The sequence below is a fragment of the Dendrobates tinctorius genome, unplaced genomic scaffold (assembly GCF_039654945.1).
Source record: "Dendrobates tinctorius isolate UK_male_01 unplaced genomic scaffold, ASM3965494v1 ptg000180l, whole genome shotgun sequence".
Lineage (NCBI taxonomy): Eukaryota > Metazoa > Chordata > Amphibia > Anura > Dendrobatidae > Dendrobates > Dendrobates tinctorius.
In genome coordinates this window covers 3,350,181-3,378,123 of record NW_027361847.1, presented here as the reverse complement: position 1 = coordinate 3,378,123, position 27,943 = coordinate 3,350,181, and the positions used below count along the sequence as shown (strand labels likewise).

General features: G+C 50.0%; 1 pseudogene; it reads right to left on the bottom strand.

Moving 5' to 3' along the window:
* Positions 1–26,994, bottom strand: part of LOC141054897 (uncharacterized) — a 65,323-nt pseudogene extending 38,329 nt beyond the window's left edge.
* Positions 26,995–27,943: the final 949 nt, after the last annotated feature.

Genomic DNA, 27,943 nt, shown 5'->3' with positions numbered 1-27,943 from the left:
ATCCCCAAAAAACACATCAGGAGTGGGGATTTTTGGTTCAGCAGCATGTGAATGAGCAAGGTAGGTGGAAATTCCCCGCACTTCAGCAGCGAGCTACTCCACACGATCAGACAATTGCTTAAACTTTATCAGAAAAAAAAAATATTCCTCCTACGGCCTCAGAGAAAAAGAGGAAAAAATATACACACAAAAAAAAAAAAATTGACACTTTTTTTTTTTACAATTCTTTCCTGCTGTTGAGTACCCTAGAATCTGCAGTATGGCTGGTGATTCTGTTATGATTGAGTCACCGAGGAGGAAAAAACAAAAATGCAAGCTCAGCCCAGAAAATCAGAGAGGTTGGAAACTAGCGGATTGCAGACCCCTAATCCTATCACACAACTAGCAGTAGCCGTGGAGTGTTCCTTCGGTGATCCTAGACACCTCGTCACAGCCGGAGATCTAAATAAGCCTAAAAAGAGAAAAGGGAAAAACTGACTGCCCCAGAGCAGACCCCAAAGCAATAGATAGCCCCCAACATATAATGACGGTGAAGCAAGATGAAAACACTAACACAGATAGAAAGATAGGATGAGCAAACGATGGGGCACAAGCTAACTAAAAAGGACAGGACAGAAAAGCTGCTGTCTGCAATCCGAGAAAACCCTGCTAAAAATATTACCAACACAACTGATAAGCAAAAAGGACCCTGAAGTCACTAGACTTCAAACCCTATATCAGCACTCAGAATATTCTGAAAGCAGAGCAAAAGAGAACACTGATCAAGGAATAAGAATCCAGCACACCCCCAGCCGGGGATGGCTGAACTCCAAAACAAGGTAAACAAAACCAAAACTAATAAGTTCAATAGCAGAGCAAAAACTTATCTTTGGGAAGCAGGAATCAGACTGGTCTCCAAGAATCAAGCAGAGAAATCACCAGCCACTCAGAAGGGCGTCGGCTGCCTTATATCCAGTCTGAAGTTCCTGTTACCCAGTCACAATCCACCTGATCAGGTGTTTGGTTTCTTTCATCCAAATCAGCCTCACTACCTTCCTTCACTAGAAGAGGGAGATCCTCGGACACAAAAGGTGAATGAACAGATGAGCTCACAACAGGTCCTCCTACAAGGGGGAAGATTCAAATTGGCTACCTATTAGGTGATCCCCTAAGAAAATTAAATATTGAATGGTACTTTGAAAAAATTACTCAACATGGATGACATAAATCGTATGTGTCATGCAATATATTTGCCCAGACAAATATAGAAAGTGCCAAGTATTTCGTATTTTGTTAAACAGTTAAAAAGTTATACAGCCGTTTACAAAAAAAGATATTGATTGTGGTTGAATTGTCTAGCATTCTATACTTTGAGAATATGGGACACGTGTTAAATAATTACTGAGTATCTGTACATGTTGGGTGTAAGGCTTCCAGATATACTGTCTTGCTATTTACTCCTGTTGCGCAGGGTTTTTTTTTTTGTTTTTTTTTTAATAGCAACTAATAAATATTGTTTTTGTCATGATCCAGTCCAGAGTTTGTTTTCTGCTGTCTTCTCTTTGGACCTGCTCATGCAGGGGTTAATCCCCTCTGCCTCGTTCTGGAGCTGGCTGGGCCATTTCAGTCCACTGCAGCCTGCGGGCCAGCGTCAGCTATACTGCAAGCTTCCAAGCTAATGCCTCTGACCTGTAGTCCTTTAGTGTTCCTTCTGCCCCTGATTACCTGGACTTGTGTATGACTTGGCATGATCTCTGGACTCTGCTTCACGTTTTTCCGCTTCTGATACCACGCTTTCCGACTGGCTTTGACCCTCTGACTTGTACCGTGACTACGGCTTACGTCTTAGGTTTCTGATACCACGTTCCTGGTAGGTCTTGACTACGCACTTGCTGTCTCCCTTGGTACTTCTGCTCCTGACAGTTGCTGACTTCGGCTAGTCTGACCACTCTTTTGTTACCTGTGACACCTGTGCTGTTGCTCTGTGTTACTACGCTGTGTGTGTGTGCAGAACCTCTCTTCCCTCACCAGCACCCCCTGGTGGAGGTTGCGCTGTACTGCAATGCAGCAGCACGTTACAGTTTTAGGGTTTAGATGCTCACCTTGTCCAGTACCCCCATATTCATATCAATAACGATTTAAAAACGTTACCTAACATAAGATGATTATAGGCTTTACAGGTCACATTGTTTTTATGGATTTTTAATTTTTATTTCTTCATCCTCACATTTAAGAATTCATAATATATCATTCTAACAGTTTATTCAGTAGGACTATCAGCTGTGTATCCACCAGACTTCTGCACAACACAAATGATGGTCCCAACCCCATTTATAAGGCAAGAAGTCCCACTTATTAAACCTGACAGGGCACACCTGTGAAGTGAAAACCATTTCCAGTGAGTACCTCTTGAAGCTCATCAAGAGAATGCCAACAGTGTGCAAAGCAGTAATCAAAACAAAAGGTGGCTACTTTGAAGAACCTTGAATATAAGACATATCTTCAGTTGTTTCACACTTTGTTGTTAATTATATAATTCCACATGTGTTAATTCATAGTTTTGATGCCTTCAGAGTGAATCTACAATTTTCATAGTCATGAAAATAAAGAAAACTCTTTGAATGAGAAGGCGTGTCCAAACTTTTGTTCCGTACTGTATACGATCTTGTGATCCCGTTTATGTTACAGGAACCCTCCATCCTTGAAAAGTGACTAAACGTATTTCATGTACTGTCGCCTACCTGGTGTCCTCCACTTGCCTCCAACCGAGACCTGTGTTCTGGCCCTCCTACATCCCAGATCATCATCGGAGCACAGCCGTACTTTCTGTACAGGAGCAGCTGCTCCATCACCGGACCGGAGACTCACACACACAATATCACACGTCGGTCATTATCACATACCTGTGGAAACATCTCCCGGAATCTCCTCCTTCCCGCCACTCACACACGGCTGATCCCCCCTCGTCATCGCTTCTTCTTCTGTCTCATCCTTCACTTTATTCTTAGTTGGATCTTCCTCCTGATATATCAGATGGAACAATCAGCACAATACAAGAAACCACCAAAATGTATGACATCGATTAGAAATGTCCCCCCCACATACAGATCCGATACAGGGCTCAGCGCCATCTACCTGATGATCCTCTGGGATGTTGTGATTCTCCTCTGGACAGTCCTGGGAAAACAGAGGACGGGGACATCCCTCTGGTGGATTTCTCCTCCTGGATTCATCTGTAGGAAACACACAGTGATGGAATAGATTGTGTCATGTGATGATGAGATGATGGGAGTAGTAGTAGGTGACCACAGGACAGACATGACAGTTTCCCCTCTATAGAGAAATGAAGGGGTGCTCACTATTAGTTCTGGGAACGTTGGTGCTCAGAAGAAAATCAGCTAAGCAATCGGGGAAATTTTATTTTCATATAATGAATAGAGGCAAAAAAAAAAACAGAAAAAAAAGGAAGACTCAACCCTTTTCAGATATACAGAAAAATGAAAAAAGAAAAATTGTCCCCTCCTTACCATGGTGATCAGCCCAAATATCCATTGTTTCTTCAGCTTCATCGATAACCTCACCCTTAATATCAATCAGATCTTCATCCTAAAAAGAAAAATGTAAGATGAGCTCAGGTCCCATCACTTCCTGGTCAGATGTTGTGGGGGCTTCAGTGTCATCTACCTGATGATCCTCCGGGATGTTGTGATTCTCCTCCGGACAGTCCTGGGGATACAGAGGACGGGGAGATCTCTCTGGTGGATTCCTTTTAACGAGTCCATCTGTAGTAAACACACAGTGACGGAATAGATTGTGTCATGTGATGATGAGATGATGGGAATAGTAGTTGGTGATCACAGAACAGACATGACAGTCTCCCCTCCTCACCCTGCTGATCGGCCCATATTGCGGTCGCCTCTTCTGCTCCATGTATAACCTCAACCTTAATATCAATCAGATCTTCACCCTAAAAAGAAAAATGTAAGAAGAGCTCAGGTCCCATCACTTTATGGTCAGATGTTGTGGGGGCTTCAGTGTCATCTACCTGATGATCCTCCGGGATGTTGTGATTCTCCTCCGGACAGTCCTGGGGATACAGAGGACGGGGACATCTCTCTGGTGGATTTCTCCTCCTGGATCCATCTGTGGAGACACACAGACTGAATACATGACCTGCCGTGTATCTGTCTATGTAGTGAAATATGTATATGTATGGATGCGTGACTGGCAGTAAATTAGCATCTGTTCTTAGACTGCAGCTCTTCACAAAGTTCCCAACATATGTTATCCTGTGAAAGGCAGTCTCCTGACTCCAGTCACCCCAGGGGGCCTTGCTGAGAACACAAAAAGTGGAAACATTTCACACCTCCTAGTGCCTTTGAAGGGGAGGTGTCAATTTCAGCTTGACACTACCTGTGAGAAAGGTTACACAAAGTGTTTTCAGAGAAAAATAATGTATTCATTGGTAGAGTCGCCATGGTCCAGTCACAAACCAGCAATTAGAATATTAACATGGGAGGCTGGTCTAGAAATCTGATCTCCATGTCAAATCTATAAATGAGGCCTTTACACATAGAAACCTGCTCACATGTGGGGGCAGCCTGGAAGGCTGATGTGTGCCATAATTTGCTTCTCCTCCCTCAGGAAACAGAATATCTGCAGATGGAAACGTTGTAGGTAGTTCTGTTATTTTATCAGTTTTGCATATTTGTATGTCACTTTTTATTTCCATATTTATTATATCTTTTTATTATAAGCACGGTATTTTTTCTATCAAAGCTTAAAACTTTAATAAGTCTGAACCTTGTTGCTCTAAAGAATCCATAGCCGTAGAGTGTGTGCTCCTGGTGATTGGCAGACAGTAGTAGTGGTATTTCTGGGAGTCATCGCCCGTGTGTTCGGTGAGTGGTGGCAGTGTGTATGAGCGGGGTGCGTGGTCTGTGTCGGGGTGGGATTTATGCTCCCACTGCAGCACAGAACAGAGGTTGAATGCTGGACTGAGTGAGAGGAGATAGATTAACCCTTGCAGGCGCAACACCAAGTCACGTGCTGAGAAGCGGGTACATGACAGTCTATATATAAGACGCGTCTCTCAGAACCGGTATGTCAAAGATAACAGCGAAGAGATCACGCAGATTCCAGCTCTGCCACCAAAATCTCAAGGAAGAACACTCCGCCACGTCCAATTGTCAGGAAAATTACTTCAAAGAAAACTAAGTTATGCACTGAGCCTCCATGACCCGTATGCACGCTCACCATGTCAACTCCACGGCCTGTATGCACGCGCAACACACAACCTCTACGGCATGTATGCACGCTCACCCTGCAACCTCCATGGTCTGTATGCACGCTCACCACACAACCTCCATGGCCTGTATGCACGCTCACCACGCAACCTCCATGGCCTGTATGCACGCTCACGATGCAACCTCCATGGCCTGTATGCACGCTCACCACGCAACCTCCATGGCCTGTATGCACGCTCACCACGCAACCTCCATGGCCTGTATGCACGCTCACCACGCAACCTCCATGGCCTGTATGCACGCTCACCACGCAACCTCCATGGCCTGTATGCACGCTCACCACGCAACCTCCATGGCCTGTATGCACGCTCACCACGCAACCTCCATGGCCTGTATGCACGCTCACCACGCAACCTCCATGGCCTGTATGCACGCTCACCACGCAACCTCCATGGCCTGTATGCACGCTCACCACGCAACCTCCATGGCCTGTATGCACGCTCACCACACAACCTCCATGGCCTGTATGCACGCTCACCACACAACCTCCATGGCCTGTATGCACGCTCACCACACAACCTCCATGGCCTGTATGCACGCACACCACACAACCTCCATGGCCTGTATGCACGCACAGCACACAACCTCCATGGTCTGTATGCACACTCACTACACAACCTCCATGGCCTGTATGCACCCTCACTACACAACCTCCATGGCCTGTATGCACGCACACCACACAACCTCCATGGCCTATATGCACACACACCACACAACCTCCATGGCCTGTATGCACGCACAGCACACAACCTCCATGGCCTGTATGCACGCTCACCATAGAACCTCCATGGCCTGTATGCACGCGCACCATAGAACCTCCATGGCCTGTATGCACACGCACCACACAACTTCCATGGCCTGTATGCACGCTCACCATACAACCTCCATGGCCTGTATGCACGCGCACCATACAACCTCCATGGCCTGTATGCACACGCACCATACAACCTCCATGGCCTGTATGCACACTCATCACACAACCTCCATGGCCTGTATGCACGCTCATCACACAACCTCCATGGCCTGTATGCACGCTCATCACACAACCTCCATGGCCTGTATGCACGCTCATCACACAACCTCCATGGCGTGTATGCACGCTCATCACACAACCTCCATGGCGTGTATGCACGCTCATCACACAACCTCCATTGCTGAGCAAAAAGCATGTTGAAGAGCGTTTCAGCTTTGCTCAACAACATTTAGACAGATCTGTGAAATACTGGGAGAATATGGTCTGGTCAAACGTCGTCGCTGCAACTTGAGTGATCATCCTTTACAACTTTTAGGTCTTCGCTGTCCATTGGAAAGGTGTCCAGGTCATACCTGGCAGCAGTCAATACCTTTGTCTTCCTTGTATTGAGTAGCAGTCCCATGTTCAAGCTTTCCCTCTTGACACTCTGTAATAAGTCCTATATTCCATGTAGAGTCTCCATTTGTGCTTTCGGAAGGCTTTCATGATGGACAGTTGATTTGCCGTACAAAAGTGAATAAATCTTCCTGCATGCTTGTTTTGTTCACCAAGTCCAATAGTTCCATATTTGCCATGGCCCACTTTGGCATTCAAGTCTCCCATTATAATAAGTCTTGTTCTGGCATCTTGCCGATTTCCTCTTGAAGTTGATAGTAGAATAGGTAAATGTCCTCCTCGGCATGTGTTGTTGGCGAGTAGACTTGTACAATGTGACATGGATTGGCGCTCCTTGTAGGCGTAGTGAGATGATTATCACGGACTGCATTGTACTTCAGGACAGTACCGGCCAATCTTTGGTTGAGAATAAAATAGGCATCATTCCTTCGGTTATCATTGCCAAACTAGTGGTTCCAGTGTTCCCAGGCTATGAATATCAGCCCGTAGCTGTCTGCGTAGCCTTTACTGGCTATTAAAATAGGGCCCCCCCCCCCCCCCCCCCCCAAAAAAAAAAAAATGACAAGGCTATGTAGACAGCTGTGGGCTGATAGTCATAGCCTAGGAAGGAGCCATGGATATTGCCCCCCCCCGGCTATAAATACCAGCCCGCAGCCGCCCCAGATGCGCCAATTCTGGCACTTATCCCCTCTCTTCCCACTCCCGTGTAGCGGTGGGATATGGGGTTAATGTCACCTCGCTACTGGAAGGTGACGTTAAGCCCGGTTAATAATGGAGAGGCGTCAATAAGACACTGATCCATTATTAATCTTATATTAATAAAGGGTTAAAAAACACCACACACATAAGAATAAAGTATTTTAATTAAATAAAACACGACAGTTTTCATATTTTTATTGCATGCTCAGATCAAAGCAATGCCCTCGTCTCCTAGAAAAAAAACGAAAAATAATAAACCAACCGTATACTCCCTGTCCGACGCAGTCCAAATGATGAGGGTCCCACGACGATCTCCCCTATAGAATAGTGACATCAGCAGATGTGACAGCTCTATGGGGCCTACCAGTGATGAACTGACAGGAGACAATGCCTCCTGCAGTCTATCACTGAGGTTACCTGAGTTCAGAGTCTCATTTTACAGCACTGCTGCATGAGAATTAGGGTTGGGGTTACGGGATCTCTTTCTCGGCGGAGGAATACCCAGCGGAGGGTTACCTTCGCCTGTCATTTCAGTGCAGGAGCCCCTGGAGAGCAGTCACATCAGCTGATGCGGCTGTTCTCCACGGGAGATCGTCGAGGGACCCCCGATATTAATGGTCTACGGCGGAGAGGTGAGTATAGGTTGGTTTATTATTTTATGTTTATTACAGGAGATCGATGGCTTTGGGGAATTAGGTGTGTGCGGTGAGTATGTACTCTATGTTATGTGATATGTATGTTCTGTATGTAATGTATGTTGTATGTTTTTTTTTTTTTTTTTTTTTTACACACACACACCCCGCAGAGCCCCCTGCAGGGGCCCGCACACACCCCCGGACAGCTGCATGAGACCCGCTGACCCCCGTACACACCCCCGGACAGCCCGATGAGACCCGCAGACCCCCGCACACACCCCTGGACTGCCCCATGAGCCCCACAGACCCCCGTACACACCCCCAGACAGGCCCGCAACCCCCGCACATATACATGCCCAGTCACCGCCCACACACCATACACGCACACACTCACCGCCCACACTCTTCCTCCCTTCCGATCTGCAGCGTTTCATCCACAGCAAAACCGCAGATCTTTTTGAGACCTGCGGTTTTGCTGCGGATCAATGCAAGTCAATGGGTGCAGAAACGCTGCAGAACCGCACAAAGAATTGACACGCTGCGGAAATAAACCCACAGCTAATCCGCGGGGATTTTTCCGCAGCATGTGCACAGCGTTTTTCAAATTCCATTGACTTTAATGGTACTGTACAACGCAGCAGAATCTGCTGCAGACCCGCAGGGCCAAATCCGATGCGGATCCGCGGTAGAATCCGCAACGTGTATGCACACCCTTAGTCTGGCACTTCAAATGAAGCCTGTCTGCCTGGGGTATCCCTCACAAAAGCAAACACAAAAAAAAAACACACACAATACCACTTCATATACACATTCAAATACCAACATAAAGAGCCCAAATCATACCAAATACAAATATACAGTGCTCAAATAATACCAGCCAAATAAAGCTGACATACAGTGTCCATATAACAGAAACCAAATACTGATAGCCAGTGCTCAAATACCAAACGCCAACATACAGAGCCCAAATATGCACCAAAATTCCCATCCAATTAACCCCTTTTACCCCTGAGAGTGGTTTGCATGTTAATGACCGGGCCAAATTTTACAATTCTGACCACTGTCTCTTTATGAGGTCATAACTCTGGAGCGCTTCCATGGATCCAGAGATCCTATTTTGTTACCTATAAATGATAGCGAGAAAATTTCTTCTTTATGACTTGCGTTTATTTGTGAATAAAACGGAAATTTTCCAACTTTCACTTCTTATACTCTAACATCAGAGACAAGTCACATAATAGTTTTTAAATAACATTTCCCACATGTCTACTTTACATCAGCAAAATGAAATCAATAGTTTTTTTGTTACGACGTTCTAAGGGTTAAAAGTTCACCAGCAGATTTCTCATTTTTGCAACACAAGGCAAGTGCAAAGCTCAGAAGGGAAGGAGCGCCATATTATAGATTTTAATGTTATGGTTTGCAGGTGCCATGACCCACAGAGAGCCCCTGAGGTGCCAGAACAGCAGAACCCCCCATAAGTGACCCCATTTTACAAACTATACCTCTCAATGGATTCACCTAGGGGTGCAGTGAGCATATTGAAACTATGGCTGTGCCACAGAATGTTATACCATTGGGCAGTGAAGAAAAAATAATTACATTTTTACCACCCAATTTTTATTTTAGCCCCATATTTTACATTTTCACACACAAAGTCGGTAAAAATGGCACCAAAATTTATCCCACAATTTATACTGAACGTGGCAATACCCCATATGTGGCTGTACAGTGCCACATGGTAAGACTCAGGAGGGACGGAATGCTTTTTGACTCCTGGAGATTTTCCTAGAATAGCTTGCAGGCTTCCAAGTGCTAGAAGAGCGGAATCCCCCAAAAAGTGATCCAATTTCGGAAATTATACCCCATTGGGAATTTATCTACAGATGTAGTGACGATTTTGACTACATCGGTGTTTTCCAGAAACGAGCAGCAATTATTCTTTCAGAGTGAAAATTGCAAACTGCCGTACATTATGCCCAGCCTGTGCTTCTGGAGACACAGACCCCTACATTAGGCGGGCTCTCATCGCTTCAGCAATGCCAAACGTGCCCGCTATATGTGGTGTAGATAAAATAGAGTACTCATAAACACAATCAGACTAGGAGGACATATTCCTGGCATAATAAATTACACCTAGATGCCTCCTCTGTTGTGTAAAATAATAAAGGGAAGATGTCACAATATATCTGCCCCACCAAATGGTTAGACAAATGCCAGACCCCCCTGGGACTCCCCTCTACCGCCCGGTGCTGGTAATTATTACCGCTTTTCCGCTATATGCGTTTCTGCTTGATTGTGTGCACCAACCATTGAGGCATTTGTCTAACCATTTGGTGGGGCAGATATATAGTGACATCTTCCCTTTATTATTTTAGCGGTACTCTGACTATTAGTCTTAGGGGAGAGTAATAATGTAGTAGGGCTGGTAGGTCTGTAAATGAACATTCAAGATGTTATGATATAATGTTAATCTTGTATGCCTATCTATGTGGGGAGATTTCAGTGTCCTTTTGGACTATATTATTTAAGTCTCTTAGGGAGGTCTGCTATGTTTCCCATGGTACGTGGATCATTTTAATGCACTATCGAGCACTGTTTTGTCTGGGATCTGTTTATGTGTCCTAATAAAGATGTATATATTTTTATATCGGATCTATAGTCGTTCATTAGTGGTTTTCCACTCCCCCCCTTCTTTATATGTGGTGTAGGTGTAAGGAGATAGACCGGACCGCGGGTACCTGCATGCCGGGTCCGGAACTGAAGGGGCTGCATCTTCTGTTCACGGGAGGGGGGGGGGAGCCTGAGAGGGGCGGACCCTCCCCTGAAGCCTAGGGGAAGCCCTAGGGAGACGGAGCTTCCTGCTGACAGGAGGGGGCGGGGAGAGCCAGAAAAGGGCACGCAGCAGCGGAGGATAAAAAGAAAAAGCGTGCGAAGGACTGCAGTCTGGCGCCGGCGGGGAACAGCGCAGAGAGCAGCGCGCAGGAGACTGGTGAGCAGTGCGCACGGGTCCCCCCTTCCTCACCGGAGCGTACCAGGGCAGTGCTGCACCTGAGGAGAGAGACCGGGACCACTGTACTGAGAGTAGCCGTGTGCCACCGAGCCAGAGAGTGCGGAGCCGTGTGCCACCGAGCCAGAGAGTGCGGAGCCGTGTGCCACCGAGCCAGAGAGTGCGGAGCCGTGTGCCACCGAGCCAGAGAGTGCGGAGCCGTGTGCCACCGAGCCAGAGAGTGCGGAGCCGTGTGCCACCGAGCCAGAGAGTGCGGAGCCGTGTGCCACCGAGCCAGAGAGTGCAGAGCCGTGTGCCACCGAGCCAGAGAGTGCGGAGCCGTGTGCCACCGAGCCAGAGAGTGCGGAGCCGTGTGCCACCGAGCCAGAGAGTGCGGAGCCGTGTGCCACCGAGCCAGAGTGCGGAGCCGTGTGCCACAGAGCCAGAAAGTGCGGAGCCGTGTGCAACCGAGCCAGAAAGTGTAGAGCCGTGTGCAACCGAGCCAGAAAGTGCGGAGCCGTGTGCCACCAAACCAGAGAGTGCGGAGCCAAGCCAGAGAGAGCCGAGTCGTACGGAGCAGTGCAGAGTCGTGCACACGGAGCAGTGCCACGCAGACCAGATTCCGCCGTCGCCCACAGCGGGGACCAGAGTGATACTTGCGCCCTGACTGGGTCAGTAGATAGTTGTCCTGACATTTTTGACTGGACGTTACTAGTGGAAATAGTTGGAGAGCCACGCTGGGCCCATACAGGACTGTGGTCCGTGCCTTTAATTTGCCACATTAATATATGGACAAGGGGCAGTGGAAGGTGCCGGAGACCAACCACTGTCAATAGAAGATGGACCAACGTCTACAGCGTCCGCCAGGAGGAGGCGCAGCGCCCGCCGTTGTCAGCGCTACTGAGTACGCAGCAGACGCTGCAGAGCCAGGACTTCCTTATTCTTTTACTAATATTTGAACCGTTATATCGTACAGTACCTTTAATATTGTTTAACTCTACACCTCCCTGCGTGGAGTATTTCCCCTGTAAATAAATCCTGTTAACCCTTGCTCTGTTGCCTGCGTACCATCACTGCATCCTGCGTTCCTGCTTGATATCTTACATAGGCACACTGGGGCTCAGACAAAAGGGGGGCGTATTTCAGAGATTTACACGGAAACTCAAAAGTAAGTGCTCAGCTTAGCGCACAGGATAAATATGTGCTGAGCCTTACTGCGATCTTTGGGAGGCAAAGTGAAAAAAAAAAAAACAGATGAAGAATTGGTTTTAATTATTCTTTACGCCGTTCCTCGTGCGGTATAAGTGATTCGACAACTTTATTCTTCGGGTCGGTGCAATAACAGTGATACCAGATTTATATTGGGATTTTATGTTTGGCTGCTGTCACACACTTCGGCCTCATTCACACATCAGTATTTGTATGCCAAAACCAGGAGAGTCGCCAAAACACAGAACAGGTGTCAGTCTTTCAAATATAGCTTTCCTCTGTAAGGTCCTCGCCTGGTTTTGGCATATAAAAACTGCTGAAAAATGCTGACCAAACACTGACGTGAGAATGAGGCCTAAAAGACACTACTTATTGCAAATACTCATTTTTGCATCGCCATATTTTAAGAGCTATAATTTTTCCATATTCAGACTCATGTGAGGTCTTGTTTTTTCGGGAAGTGTTGATGTTTTTATCGGAACCATTTTCGGGCAAATGGAATTTTTTGATCGCTTTTCATTCTGATTATTGGCAGACAGAATGAACAAAAACCAGCAATTCATGAATTTCTTTTTTGGGGGGGGGGGGGGTTGGGGTGTTTACACCGTTACACATGTGGTAAAATTGATAAAGTGGTTTTACTCTTCGGGTCAGTACGATTACAGCACTACCTCGTTTATATCATTTTTTATGTCTTGCCGCTTTTATATAATAAAAACAATTTTATAGAAAAAGATAAGTATTTTTGTATCGCTTTATTCTGCGAGCTATAACTTCATCTTACTTCTCACCTCGTGGTGTAAGAGGCCGGCGCTCCTCCATCATCACATCCTGGTACCGATCCTGGTGTCCTTCTAGATACTCCCACTCCTCCATGGAGAGATAGACAGCGACGTCCTGACACCTTATAGGAACCTGACAACAACGACACCATCACCACCCAGAATCCTCCAGTGCCGTCCTGTATAATGTCCCAGCAGTCACCTCTCCGCTCATCACCCAGAATCCTCCAGTGCCATCCTGAATAATGTCCCAGCAGTCACCTCTCCGCTCATCACCCAGAATCCTCCAGTGCTGTATAATGTCCCAGCAGGAACCTCTCTGCTCATCACCCAGAATCCCCCAGTGCCGTCCTGTATAATGTCCCAGCAGTCACCTCTCCGCTCATCACCCAGAATCCTCCAGTGCCGTCCTGTATAATGTCCCAGCAGTCACCTCTCCGCTCATCACCCAGAATCCTCCAGTGCCGTCCTGTATAATGTCCCAGCAGTCACCTCTCCTCTCATCACCCAGAATTCTCCAGTGCCGTCCTGTATAATGTCCCAGCAGTCACCTCTCCGCTCATCACCCAGAATCCTCCAGTGCTGTCCTGTATAATGTCCCAGCAGTCACCTCTCCGCTCATTACCCAGAATCCTCCAGTGCCGTCCTGTATAATGTCCCAGTAGTCACCTCTCCTCTCATTACCCAGAATCCTCCAGTGCCATCCTGTATAATGTCCCAGTAGTCACCTCTCCGCTCATCACCCAGAATCCTCCAGTGCTGTCCTGTATAATGTCCCAGCAGTCTCCTCTCCGCTCATCACCCAGAATCCTCCAGTGCCGTCCTGTATAATGTCCCAGTAGTCACCTCTCCTCTCATTACCCAGAATCCTCCAGTGCCATCCTGTATAATGTCCCAGCAGTCACCTCTCCGCTCATCACCAAGAATCCTCCAGTGCCGTCCTGTATAATGTCCCAGCAGTCACCTCTCCGCTCATCACCCAGAATCCTCCAGTGCCATCCTGTATAATGTCCCAGCAGTCACCTCTCCTCTCATCACCCAGAATCCTCCAGTGCCATCCTGTGTAATGTCCCAGCAGTCACCTCTCCGCTCATCACCCAGAATCCTCCAGTGCCGTCCTGTATAATGTCCCAGCAGTCACCTCTCCTCTCATCACCCAGAATCCTCCAGTGCCATCCTGTATAATGTCCCAGCAGTCACCTCTCCGCTCATCACCCAGAATCCTCCAGTGCCATCCTGTGTAATGTCCCAGCAGTCACCTCTCCGCTCATCACCCAGAATCCTCCAGAGCCGTCCTGTATAATGTCTCAGCAGTCACCTCTCCGCTCATCACCCAGAATCCTCCAGTGCCGTCCTGTATAATGTCCCAGCAGTCAGCTCTCCTCTCATCACCCAGAATCCTCCAGTGCCATCCTGTGTAATGTCCCAGCAGTCACCTCTCCGCTCATCACCCAGAATCCTCCAGTGCCGTCCTGTATAATGTCCCAGCAGTCACCTCTCCTCTCATCACCCAGAATCCTCCAGTGCCATCCTGTATAATATCCCAGCAGTCACCTCTCCTCTCATCACCCAGAATCCTCCAGTGCCGTCCTGTATAATGTCCCAGCAGTCACCTCTCAGCTCATCACCCAGAATCCTCCAGTGCCGTCCTGTATAATATCCCAGCAGTCGCCTCTCCGCTCATCACCCAGAATCCTCCAGTGCCGCCCTGTATAATGTCCCAGCAGTCACCTCTCCGCTCATCACCCAGAATCCTCCAGTGCCGTCCTGTATAATGTCCCAGCAGTCATCTCTCCGCTCATCACCCAGAATCCTCCAGTCCTGTATAATGTCCCAGCAGTCACCTCTTCGCTCATCACCCAGAATCCTCCAGTGCCGCCCTGTATAATGTCCCAGCAGTCACCTCTCCGCTCATCACCCAGAATCCTCCAGTGCCGCCCTGTATAATGTCCCAGCAGTCATCTCTCCGCTCATCACCCAGAATCCTCCAGTCCTGTATAATGTCCCAGCAGTCACCTCTTCGCTCATCACCCAGAATCCTCCAGTGCCGTCCTGTATAATGTCCCAGCAGTCACCTCTCCGCTCATCACCCAGAATCCTCCAGTGCCGTCCTGTATAATATCCCAGCAGTCGCCTCTCCGCTCATCACCCAGAATCCCCCAGTGCACTCCTGTATAATGTCCCAGCAGTCACCTCTCCGCTCATCACCCAGAATCCTCCAGTGCCGTCCTGCATAATGTCCCAGCAGTCGCCTCTCCGCTCATCACCCAGAATCCTCCAGTGCCGCCCTGTATAATGTCCCAGCAGTCATCTCTCCGCTCATCACCCAGAATCCTCCAGTCCTGTATAATGTCCCAGCAGTCACCTCTCCGCTCATCACCCAGAATCCTCCAGTGCCGTCCTGTATAATGTCCCAGCAGTCACCTCTCCTCTCATCACCCAGAATCCTCCAGTGCTGTCCTGTATAATGTCCCAGCAGTCGCCTCTCCGCTCATCACCCAGAATCCTCCAGTGCCGTCCTGTATAATGTCCCAGCAGTCACCTCTCCTCTCATCACCCAGAATCCTCCAGTGCCGTCCTGTATAATGTCCCAGCAGTCGCCTCTCCGCTCATCACCCAGAATCCTCCAGTGCCGTCCTGTATAATGTCCCAGCAGTCACCTCTCCGCTCATCACCCAGAATCCTCCAGTGCCGTCCTGTATAATGTCCCAGCAGTCACCTCTCCTCTCATCACCCAGAATCCTCCAGTGCCATCCTGTATAATGTCCCAGCAGTCGCCTCTCCGCTCATCACCCAGAATCCTCCAGTGCCGCCCTGTATAATGTCCCAGCAGTCATCTCTCCGCTCATCACCCAGAATCCTCCAGTCCTGTATAATGTCCCAGCAGTCACCTCTTCGCTCATCACCCAGAATCCTCCAGTGCCGTCCTGTATAATGTCCCAGCAGTCACCTCTCCGCTCATCACCCAGAATCCTCCAGTGCCGTCCTGTATAATGTCCCAGCAGTCTCCTCTCCTCTCATCACCCAGAATCCTCCAGTGCTGTCCTGTATAATGTCCCAGCAGTCACCTCTCCGGTCATCACCCAGAATCCTCCAGTGCCCTCCTGTATAATGTCCCAGCAGTCACCTCTCCGGTCATCACCCAGAATCCTCCAGTGCCATCCTGTATAATGTCCCAGCAGTCACCTCTCATCACCCAGAATCCTCCAGTGCCATCCTGTATAATGTCCCAGCAGTCACCTCTCCTCTCATCACCCAGAATCCTCCAGTGCCATCCTGTATAATGTCCCAGCAGTCACCTCTCCGCTCATCACCCAGAATCCTCCAGTGCCGTCCTGTATAATGTCCCAGCAGTCACCTCTCCGGTCATCACCCAGAATCCTCCAGTGCCATCCTGTATAATGTCCCAGCAGTCCCTCTCATCACCCAGAATCCTCCAGTGCCATCCTGTATAATGTCCCAGCAGTCACCTCTCCGCTCATCACCCAGAATCCTCAAGTGCCCTCCTGTATAATGTCCCAGCAGTCACCTCTCCTCTCATCACCCAGAATCCTCCAGTGCCGTCCTGTATAATGTCCCAGCAGTCACCTCTCCGCTCATCACCCAGAATCCTCAAGTGCCCTCCTGTATAATGTCCCAGCAGTCACCTCTCCTCTCATCACCCAGAATCCTCCAGTGCCGTCCTGTATAATGTCCCAGCAGTCACCTCTTCGCTCGTCACCCAGAATCCTCCAGTGCCGTCCTGTATAATGTCCCAGCAGTCACCTCTCCACTCGTCACCCAGAATCCTCCAGTGCCGTCCTGTATAATGTCCCAGCAGTCACCTCTCCACTCGTCACCCAGAATCCTCCAGTGCCGCCCTGTATAACGTCCCAGCAGTCACCTCTCCGCTCATCACCCAGAATCCTCAAGTGCCCTCCTGTATAATGTCCCAGCAGTCACCTCTCCTCTCATCACCCAGAATCCTCCAGTGCCGTCCTGTATAATGTCCCAGCAGTCACCTCTTCGCTCGTCACCCAGAATCCTCCAGTGCCGTCCTGTATAATGTCCCAGCAGTCACCTCTCCACTCGTCACCCAGAATCCTCCAGTGCCGTCCTGTATAATGTCCCAGCAGTCACCTCTCCGCTCATCACCCAGAATCCTCAAGTGCCCTCCTGTATAATGTCCCAGCAGTCACCTCTCCTCTCATCACCCAGAATCCTCCAGTGCCATCCTGTATAATGTCCCAGCAGTCACCTCTTCGCTCGTCACCCAGAATCCTCCAGTGCCGTCCTGTATAATGTCCCAGCAGTCACCTCTCCGCTCGTCACCCAGAATCCTCCAGTGCCGTCCTGTATAATGTCCCAGCAGTCACCTCTCCCCTCGTCACCCAGAATCCTCCAGTGCCGTCCTGTATAATGTCCAAGCAGTCACCTCTCCACTCGTCACCCAGAATCCTCCAGTGCCGTCCTGTATAATGTCCCAGCAGTCACCTCTCCGCTCATCACCCAGAATCCTCCAGTGCCATCCTGTGTAATGTCCCAGCAGTCACCTCTCCTCTCATCACCCAGAATCCTCCAGTGCCATCCTGTGTAATGTCCCAGCAGTCACCTCTCCGCTCATCACCCAGAATCCTCCAGTGCCGTCCTGTATAATGTCCCAGCAGTCACCTCTCGGCTCATCACCCAGAATCCTCCAGTGTCGTCCTGTATAATGTCCCAGCAGTCGCCTCTCCTCTCATCACCCAGAATCCTCCAGTGCCATGCTGTATAATGTCCCAGCAGTCGCCTCTCCTCTCATCACCCAGAATCCTCCAGTGTCATCCTGTATAATGTCCCAGCAGTCACCTCTCCTCTCATCACCCAGAATCCTCCAGTGCCATCCTGTGTAATGTCCCAGCAGTCACCTCTCCTCTCATCACCCAGAATCCTCCAGTGCCATCCTGTGTAATGTCCCAGCAGTCACCTCTCCGCTCATCACCCAGAATCCTCCAGTGTCGTCCTGTATAATGTCCCAGCAGTCACCTCTCCGCTCATCACCCAGAATCTTCCAGTGTCGTCCTGTATAATGTCCCAGCAGTCACCTCTCCTCTCATCACCCAGAATCCTCCAGTGCCATCCTGTGTAATGTCCCAGCAGTCACCTCTCCGCTCATCACCCAGAATCCTCCAGTGCCGTCCTGTATAATGTCCCAGCAGTCACCTCTCGGCTCATCACCCAGAATCCTCCAGTGCCATCCTGTATAATGTCCCAGCAGTCACCTCTCCTCTCATCACCCAGAATCCTCCAGTGCCATGCTGTATAATGTCCCAGCAGTCGCCTCTCCTCTCATCACCCAGAATCCTCCAGTGTCATCCTGTATGTCCCAGCAGTCACCTCTCCTCTCATCACCCAGAATCCTCCAGTGCCATCCTGTGTAATGTCCCAGCAGTCACCTCTCCTCTCATCACCCAGAATCCTCCAGTGCCATCCTGTGTAATGTCCCAGCAGTCACCTCTCCGCTCATCACCCAGAATCCTCCAGTGTCGTCCTGTATAATGTCCCAGCAGTCACCTCTCCGCTCATCACCCAGAATCTTCCAGTGCCGTCCTGTATAGTGTCCCAGCAGTCACCTCTCCGCTTATCACCCAGAATCCTCCAGTGCCGTCCTGTATAATGTCCCAGCAGTCACATCTCCGCTCATCACCCAGAATCCTCCAGTGCCGTCCTGTATAATGTCCCAGCAGTCACCTCTCCGATCATCACCCAGAATCCTCCAGTGCCGCCCTGTATAATGTCCCAGCAGTCACCTCTTCGCTCATCACCCAGAATCCTCCAGTGCCGTCCTGTATAATGTACCAGCAGTCACCTCTCCGCTCATCACCCAGAATCCCTCAGTGCACTCCTGTATAATGTCCCAGCAGTCACCTCTCGGCTCATCACTCAGAATCCTCCAGTGCCCTCCTGTATAATGTCCCAGCAGTCACCTCTCCGCTCATCACCCAGAATCCTCCAGTGCCGTCCTGTATAATGTCCCAGCAGTCTCCTCTCCTCTCATCACCCAGAATCCTCCAGTTCCCTCCTGTATAATGTCCCAGCAGTCACCTCTCCGGTCATCACCCAGAATCCTCCAGTGCCGTCCTGTATAATGTCCCAGCAGTCACCTCTCCTCTCATCAACCAGAATCCTCAAGTGCCCTCCTGTATAATGTCCCAGCAGCCACCTCTCCGGTCATCACCCAGAATCCTCCAGTGCCATCCTGTATAATGTCCCAGCAGTCACCTCTCATCACCCAGAATCCTCCAGTGCCATCCTGTATAATGTCCCAGCAGTCACCTCTCCTCTCATCAACCAGAATCCTCCAGTGCCGTCCTGTATAATGTCCCAGCAGTCACCTCTCCGCTCATCACCCAGAATCCTCAAGTGCCCTCCTGTATAATGTCCCAGCAGTCACCTCTCCTCTCATCACCCAGAATCCTCCAGTGCCGTCCTGTATAATGTCCCAGCAGTCACCTCTCCGCTCATCACCCAGAATCCTCCAGTGCCGTCCTGTATAATGTCCCAGCAGTCACCTCTCCTCTCATCACCCAGAATCCTCCAGTGCCGTCCTGTATAATGTCCCAGCAGTCACCTCTCCTCTCATCACCCAGAATCCTCCAGTGCCGTCCTTTGTAATGTCCCAGCAGTCACCTCTCCTCTCATCACCCAGAATCCTCCAGTGCCATCCTGTATAATGTCCCAGCAGTCTCCTCTCCGCTCATCACCCAGAATCCTCCAGTGCCGTCCTGTATAATGTCCCAGCAGTCACCTCTCCGCTCATCACCCAGAATCCTCCAGTGTCGTCCTGTATAATGTCCCAGCAGTCACCTCTCCGCTCATCACCCAGAATCCTCCAGTGTCGTCCTGTATTATGTCCCAGCAGTCACCTCTCCGCTCATCACCCAGAATCCTCCAGTGCCGTCCTGTATAATGTCCCAGCAGTCACCTCTCCGCTCATCACACAGAATCCTCCAGTGCCGTCCTGTATAATGTCCCAGCAGTCACCTCTCCGCTCATCACCCAGAATCCTCCAGTGCCGTCCTGTATAATGTCCCAGCAGTCACCTCTCCGCTCAGCAGCTCGATCATCTTGTTGCTGAGCTCCAGGATCTTCTTGTTCCTCTCATGTATCGGGGAGTGCGGGGGAGGCTCTGTGATGGGGCCCGGGCTCCGCCCTCCTGACTCCTGGAGATGGATGATGGGAGTCACACAGTCCCCCGGTGTCTTCCTCACTTTTGTGTAATCCTGTGTATGGAGAGAGACACTTAGGGAGAAGAATTCCTTCCCGACTCCAGATCTGACAATCAGTAGAAATCCCGGGATCAATAACCGTCTGCAGTAATCTGGGGCCATAACTGGGAATATTATTACACTCCGGACAGACATCTCGGCCCCTCTACAGCTCTTACAGGGAATCCCCATGACAATTCCTCCGGGCAGAGAGCTCCCAAGTATCCCTGCTCTTACAGTAAAGAATCCTTCTCTCCTATTCTGGATTTCCTCTTCCCGGTGTCGGACTCGTCACATCACACAATAAAGCTGATAGAAATGTAGAGGAGTTACCTCTCCGCTCAGCAGGGAGATGATCTCCAGGGCGCAGTGGAATAATCTCCTGGTGGTCTCATCCCTGTCCTCATCCATCCTCGGGGGTCATTCAGGAGAAGGAGGGATGAGCACTGGATCAGCTGGAGGGATCTCGTCCTGCCGGCGGCTTCATGATGAAGGAGAAGACGGAAATCACAGGGGGCGAGATAACGAAATATACCAGAAATAGTCCAGAAATCAGTCAGACTAACCACTGCATTCTTACTTTACTTGCTTTTTTTCTTTCTTACCTTCCTCTTCAACCATGCTCACATTTGCTATCACCGTTTTTGCTCCACTAATCTTCACTCTCCTTCGCTATCCCCAAACCCCTGCAGCCTTGAACCAAATAACAATCTCCCCCCTCTCTTCATCTGCAGACATACTCCTTAACCTCAGATCTCTCCTACTAAAATATAATACAAGACAATCACTCTCTTTCACCCACCTGCTTTCCCTTTCTCTGCTTCTCCTCACTGCTGGTGACATATCCCCCCAATCCTGCCCCCCCCCCCGCCTCATACATCCCACTAATCCTCACCCCTATCTTTCTCACACTAAGAGAAACTACCGCAATCCCTCACACTTAAAACCTGTGCCATTGACCCCCTCCCTCCCACACCCTCTTTCTGGAGCACTTTAGAAAGCCCGCTCCATCTGCAACAAGCTCCACGTGATCCACAACCTCTTTACCTCCCGCAATCTTTCCTTCCTGGCCCTCACTGAGACCTGGCTGACACCCCCTGACACGGCCTCTCTGGCCGCACTGAGTTATGGCGGCCTCCACTTTACCCACACTCCTCTCCCTGGCAACAGACAAGGTGGAGGAGTGGGTTTCCTCTTTTCTAAAAACTGCTCCTTCAACCCTATCCAACCCCCACCCTCTCATATCCTCTCTTCTTTCGAGGTTCACTGTGTCCGTATTTACTCTCCCTCTAATCTCCAAATGGCTGTCATATACCAACCACTGGGCTCAGCCACTGTCTTCGTCGACCAATTCTCCACCTGGCTCCTCCACTTTCTCTTTGCTGACATCCCCACCATCATCATGGGAGACTTCAACATCCCCATTGACACCCACTAGCCAGCAGCCTCCAAACTCCTATCACTTACCTCATCCTTTGGACTTACTCAGTGGTCCTCCTCAGCCACCCGCACAGATGGACATACATTAGACCTCATCTTCACCCACCTCTGTTCTCTATCTAATCTCACAACCTCACACATCGACTTCAACTCAAAAATATTTCACGCATCCGTTCATTCCTCACCCAAGAATCTGCAAAAACCCTAGTCCATGCCCTCATCATCTCTCGCCTTGACTACTGCAACCTCATGCTCTGCGGCCTCCCCTCAAACACTCTCGCACCCCTCCAATCTATTCTAAACTCTGCTGCCCGACTAATCCACCTGTCCCCCCGCTATTCCCCAGCTTCTCCCCTCTGTCAATCCCTTCACTGGCTCCCAATTGCCCAGAGACTCCATTACAAAACCCTAACCATGACATACAAAGCCATCCACAACTTGTCTCCTCCATACATCTGTGACCTCGTCTCCCGGTACTTTCCTGCACGCAACCTCCGATCCTCACAAGATCTCCTTCTCTACTCCCCTCTTATCTCCTCTTCCCACAATCGCATACAAGATTTCTCTCGCGCATCACCCCTACTCTGGAACTCTCTACCACATCATACCAGACTCTCACCTACCATCGAAACCTTCAAAAAGAGCCTGAAGACCCACCTCTTCCGACAAGCCTATAACCTGCAGTAACCACCGATCGACCAAACCGCTGCACGACCAGCTCTACCCTCGCCTACTGTATTACCACCCATCCCTTGAAGATTGTGAGCCCTCGCGGGCAGGGTCCTCTCTCCTCCTGTACCAGTTATGACTTGTATTGTTTAAGATTATTGTACTTGTTTTTATGTATACCCCTCCTCACATGTAAAGCGCCATGGAATAAATGGCGCTATAACAATAAATAATAATAATAATAACCTCTCCCTTCCCCCTATCTGACCACCATCTACGCACCTTCTCATCCTTGTCCTTCTCACCTGCCCCCCATGTCCAGCCACTAGCACATCCTCGCAGAAACCTCGCACACCTACACATTCACAGACTCTCTTCTACCTCTGTCCTCCATATCTTCACTCCACAACACGGACAGTGCCATCGCTTTCTACAACGCCACCCTCACATCAGCCATAGACTCAGTCGCTCCTCTCATGCATTGCAAAGTTATCCCTAACTTCTGGTACCTTCCCCTCTGCCTTAAAGGGAATCTGTCACCTACTTTTGGCAGGCGATGAAAACGAGGTCAGTCCGGTCCGATGGGCGATGTTCCCGTTGTGTGCCGCCTCCCCATCCTTGGCCATCGTCCGCAGTTTTTTGAGGAATAGGAGTAGGTCTCCGCCATTTGTTATGCGTGCGCTAAGCATTCTTGGCTAGCGCACGAGCAGTATGCTTTGCCCAACTGCGGGCAAAGCCGAAAAGCCTGACTGCGCATGCGCCGGTTAACTAAGCCCCGGAAGTATTTTGCTGTGTTCTGGGGAATGCTTAGCGCACGCGCAACAAATGGTGGAGAACTACTCCTATTCCTCAAAAAACTGCGGACGGCGGCCAAGGATGGGGAGGCGGCACACATCAGGAACACCGCCCATCGGACAGATCTCGCTTTCATCGCCCGCCAAAACCAGGTGACAGATTCCCTTTAAAACATGCCACCATAACACCCATCCTCAAAAAAATCAAACCTTGACCCAACTGCTCTGCCCAGCCATCGCCCCATATTACTGCTCCCGTTTGCTTCCAAACTCCTTGAACAGCATGTCCATGCTCAACTTTCCTACCACCTCTCATCTAACTTTCTCCTTGACATCCTGCAATCTGGCTTCCGCCCCCACCATTCCACTGAAACTGCCCTGACCAAAATTGCTAATGACTTACAGCCAAAGCTAACAGACAGTTCTCCATCCTCCTCCTTCTTGACCTGTCCTCTGCCTTTGACACAGTTGACCACTGCCTACTGCTAGAGATTCTTTCTTCCCTTGGCATCAAAGACCTCGCCCTGTCCTGGATTGCCTCATACCTTTCTGACCGCACATTCAGCGTGTCCCACTCCCACACTACCTCCTCATCCCGCCCTCTCTCTGTTGGAGTCCCTCAAGGCTCTGTCCTGGGGCTACTTTTTTCCATCTATACTCTTGGCCTAGGACAACTCAAAGTCCCATGGCTTCCAGTACCACCTGTATGCAGATGACACTCAGATCTACCTCTCTGGCCCAGATGTCACCTCTCTGCTGTCCAGAATCCCGGAGGGTCTATCAGCCATATTGTTGTGAGCTCATTTTCGGGTTTGCCTCTGGCTTCTGGTGAGGGTTATGGAGCTGGCTGTGCTGACAGAGGAGTAGTGAGTTCTCTATCTGGACTCCCTCTGTTGGTGAAGGGAGGTAATGAAGCTGATCTAAATGGCAGAGACCGGCCACCTGAGGAGGAGGACTGCGATTGGACATCAGGAGTTTCTGATTGGATTTAAGGCAACCGACTCCCTAGTTTCTTGCTGGTGATTTTTCCTGACTCTGGCTCCTGGTTTCCAGTTTGGTTCCTGCCTTCCTAAAGCTAAGTTTTCTCTACTATTGTTCATATGAGTTTTTGTCTGGTTTATTTGGTTTTTGTGTTCAGCCAGCCCTGGCTGGGACTGGGCTGAATCCCCATTTTGTCTCTGATCAGTTGATCTCTTTTGCTCTGTCTTCAGAATATACCTGAGTGCTGATAAAGTGATTTGAAGTCTAGCGACTTCAGGGCCTTTTTCTATCAGACGTGTTGGACATTCTTTTTGGCAGGGTTTTTTGCGTGATTCATCTTTTCTTTCCTGTCCTTTCTAGTTAGCGAGGGCACCATCGTTTGCTCAGCCTATCTTTCTACCTGTGTCTGTGTTTTCATCGTTTCACTGACAATACATGTTGGGGGCTGTCTATTGCTTTGGGGTCTGCTCTGGGGCAGTTTAGATTTTCCCTCTTTCTTTCTTTAGCCTTATCTAGTTCTCCAGCTGTGCCGAGGTGTCTAGGACCACCGTAGGCATGCTCCACGGCTACTGCTAGTTGTTGTGTATAGGATCAGTGGTCTGCAATCCGCTAGTTACCAACCTCTCCGGTTTTCTGGGCTTAGCTTGCTTTTTGTTTTTTCCTCCTCGGCGACTCATTCATAACACATAGCAAGCAGAAATTGGCTGACAGCACTTCCAGGATCAAGGGATGCACGCTCTAAGTCCAGGGACCTAGTTGGACATCAACAGTCACAAAAAATGAAGAGCAGCATCCAATCCGGGTGAAAAAACATATGAAATTTATTGCGCCATGAGAACATACAACGTTTAGACCATCACATGGCGCAATAAATTTCATATGTTTTTTCACCTGGCTTGGATGCTGCTCGTCTTCATTTTTTGTGATCATTCATAACACATATCCTCCTTTTTCACCTCTCGCTTCCTAAAACTCAATGTAGACAAAACTGAACTCATTATCTTTCCTCCATCTCACATATCTTCCCTACCTGATCTATCTATTATGGTAAACGGCATCACGCTCTCTCCCGCACCTGAAATCCGCTGCCTCAGAGTAACTCTCGACTCTTCCCTGTCCTTCAAACCACACGTCCAAACTCTTGTCACCTCCTGTCACCTCCAACTCAAAAATATTTCCAGAATCCGTCCCTCCCTCAGCCCTCAATCTACAAAAACTCTTGTACGTGCCTTAATCATCTCCCGCCTTGACTACTGCAACAGTCTCCTCTGTGGCCTCCCTGCTAACTCTGCTGCCCGACTAATCCACCTCTCTCCTCGCTACTCCCCTGTCTCTCCCCTCTGCAAATCCCTTCACTGGGTCCCAATTCACCAACGAATCCAGTTCAAACTACTAACACTGACCTACAAAGCCATCCACAACCTTTCCCCTCCCTGTATCTCTGAACTAATCTCCCAATATCTTCCCTCACGTAATCTTCGATCCTCCCAAGACCTCCTACTCTCCTCCACACTTATTCATTCCTCACACAACCGCCTCCAAGATTTCTCCTGAATATCCCCTATCCTCTGGCATGCCATGCCTCAACATGTCCGATTATCTACCACCCTCGGATCCTTCAAATGGAACCTGAAAACCCATCTTTTCAGGAAAGCTTACAGCCTGCAATGACCATTCTGCTGCTTCACCACCCCCGACCTTCTGTCTCTTCCCCACTATCCCGTAGAATGTAAGTCCGCAAGGACAGGGTCCTCTCCCCTCTGTACCAGTCTGTCATTGTAAATTTGTTTACGGTTAACGATATCTATAACTTTGTATGTAGCCCCCTTCTCATGTACAGCACCATGGAATTAATGGCGCTATGTAAATAATAATAATAAACTGAGCACTGCATCAGCTGGAGGGATCTCGTCCTGCCGGCGTCTTCATGATGAAGGAGAAGATGGAAATCACAGGGGGCGAGAGAACGACAATCACTAAATTCTGCCCAAATATCAACATTTATCAGGAAGAATCTGGAGGAAAAGCCACAAAACTCCACCGCGGCCTCCTCCGCCGATCTGACCGCTCATTATCAGCCTCGTAGGAGGACGGTCACCGTGGTAACTACACCTCCAGCGGGGGACGGTCACCGTGGTAACTACACCTCCAGCGGGGGACGGTCACCGTGGTAACTACACCTCCAGCGGGGGACGGTCACCGTGGTAGCTACATCTCCAGCAGGGGACGGTCACCGTGGTAACTCCACCTCCAGCGGGGGACGGTCACCGTGGTAACTCCACCTCCAGCGGGGGACGGTCACCGTGATAACTCCACCGCCAGCGGGGGACGGTCACCGTGGTAACTCCACCTCCAGCGGGGGGACGGTCACCGTGGTAACTACACCTCCAGCGGGGGACGGTCACCGTGGTAACTACACCTCCAGCGGGGGACGGTCACTGTGGTATCTACACCGCCAGCGGGGGACGGTCACCGTGGTAACTCCACCTCCAGCGGGGGACGGTCACCGTGGTAACTCCACCTCCAGCGGGGGCCGTGAGGGGAGGAGGAGACGCTGCACATCCCCCATACAATGCTGCCCGTCCCCAACACTGAGGAGCCGCAGTCACATGGAGCAGGAGCCTCCACAGGAACAGCTCTGATCTCCCCCCACACTCTCCTCTCACAGATTCACCACAAACCCTCCTGTCATCTCACCGGAATGGCGGGAACCGGAAATCTGCTGCTGGCTGACCCCAGAGAACACGAGCTGCGCACACCCGGGACGGAGCGGCTGCACTGTAGTGATGTGTCGTTCATGAACGAACCGAGACAAAGAGCCGGCTCTTTCATGTGACCGACGGGAGTCGGCTCACCACTGGGAGCTGAGACAAAAAATTTTTTCCCCTGCTGTTCGCTCCCTTCTTCCTGCCTGACTGGGAGGAGCTGAGGAGGAGCCGAGAGCAGTGAGTACAAATGGGGAGTGACTGGCAAGGCTCTGATTTGCGGCTGGGCTCCTCCCACATGACACATAGCTGTCCTGTGATTGGCTGCCTGTGATAGATCCCAATGTGCAGTCACACAGACTGTCAGTGACATAGCAGTGGATGTCCGGCAGCTGCAGGATGAGCACTGACAGCCATCTTACCCCTCATTGTGTTCTGTAGTTCCTGCTGCTCTACAGTGGGAAAGTAATAATATAAATCTGAGGCCGAGAAGCTCTGTGGACAGATCCGGGGTATATCTATAATTAACGGGCTAACGTCCCTGTCCGAAGCCTTTATAGACTGCGCAGTCCGGCTCCAGACAGAGTGACGCCCCCCCAGGCGACCGCGGTATGTGTAAGCACTGAGCGCATACCGCGATCTCCGGCACCTTAGGCCTGATTCACACATCCGTTTTTTCCCTCATACACTTACATTATTGGCGGATCCTGACTGACGGTCGTCTGTCCCACCCATTTTTTTACGGATCCGCCAAGATTTTAGCGGCTCCCGGGCGGATGAAACGGACCCTGCAACATTTTTTGCTTTGACGGTCCACTAATTTCAGCATTAACCCATAAATGCCGCTCCAGGAGCCGATAAAATCTCTCTCATCGCGCTCCAACTCACCCATCCCTCCCACAATATCCCTCTCCCGATCGCGCTCCACCTCCCGCGATATCCCTCTCCCGATCGCGCTCCACCTCCCGCGATATCCCTCTCCCGATCATGCTCCACCTCCCGCGATATCCCTCTCCCGATCACGCTCCACCTCCCACAATATCCCTCTCCCGATCACGCTCCACCTCCCGCGATATCCCTCTCCCGATCATGCTCCACCTCCCGCGATATCCCTCTCCCGATCACGCTCCACCTCCCGCGATATCCCTCTCCCGATCACG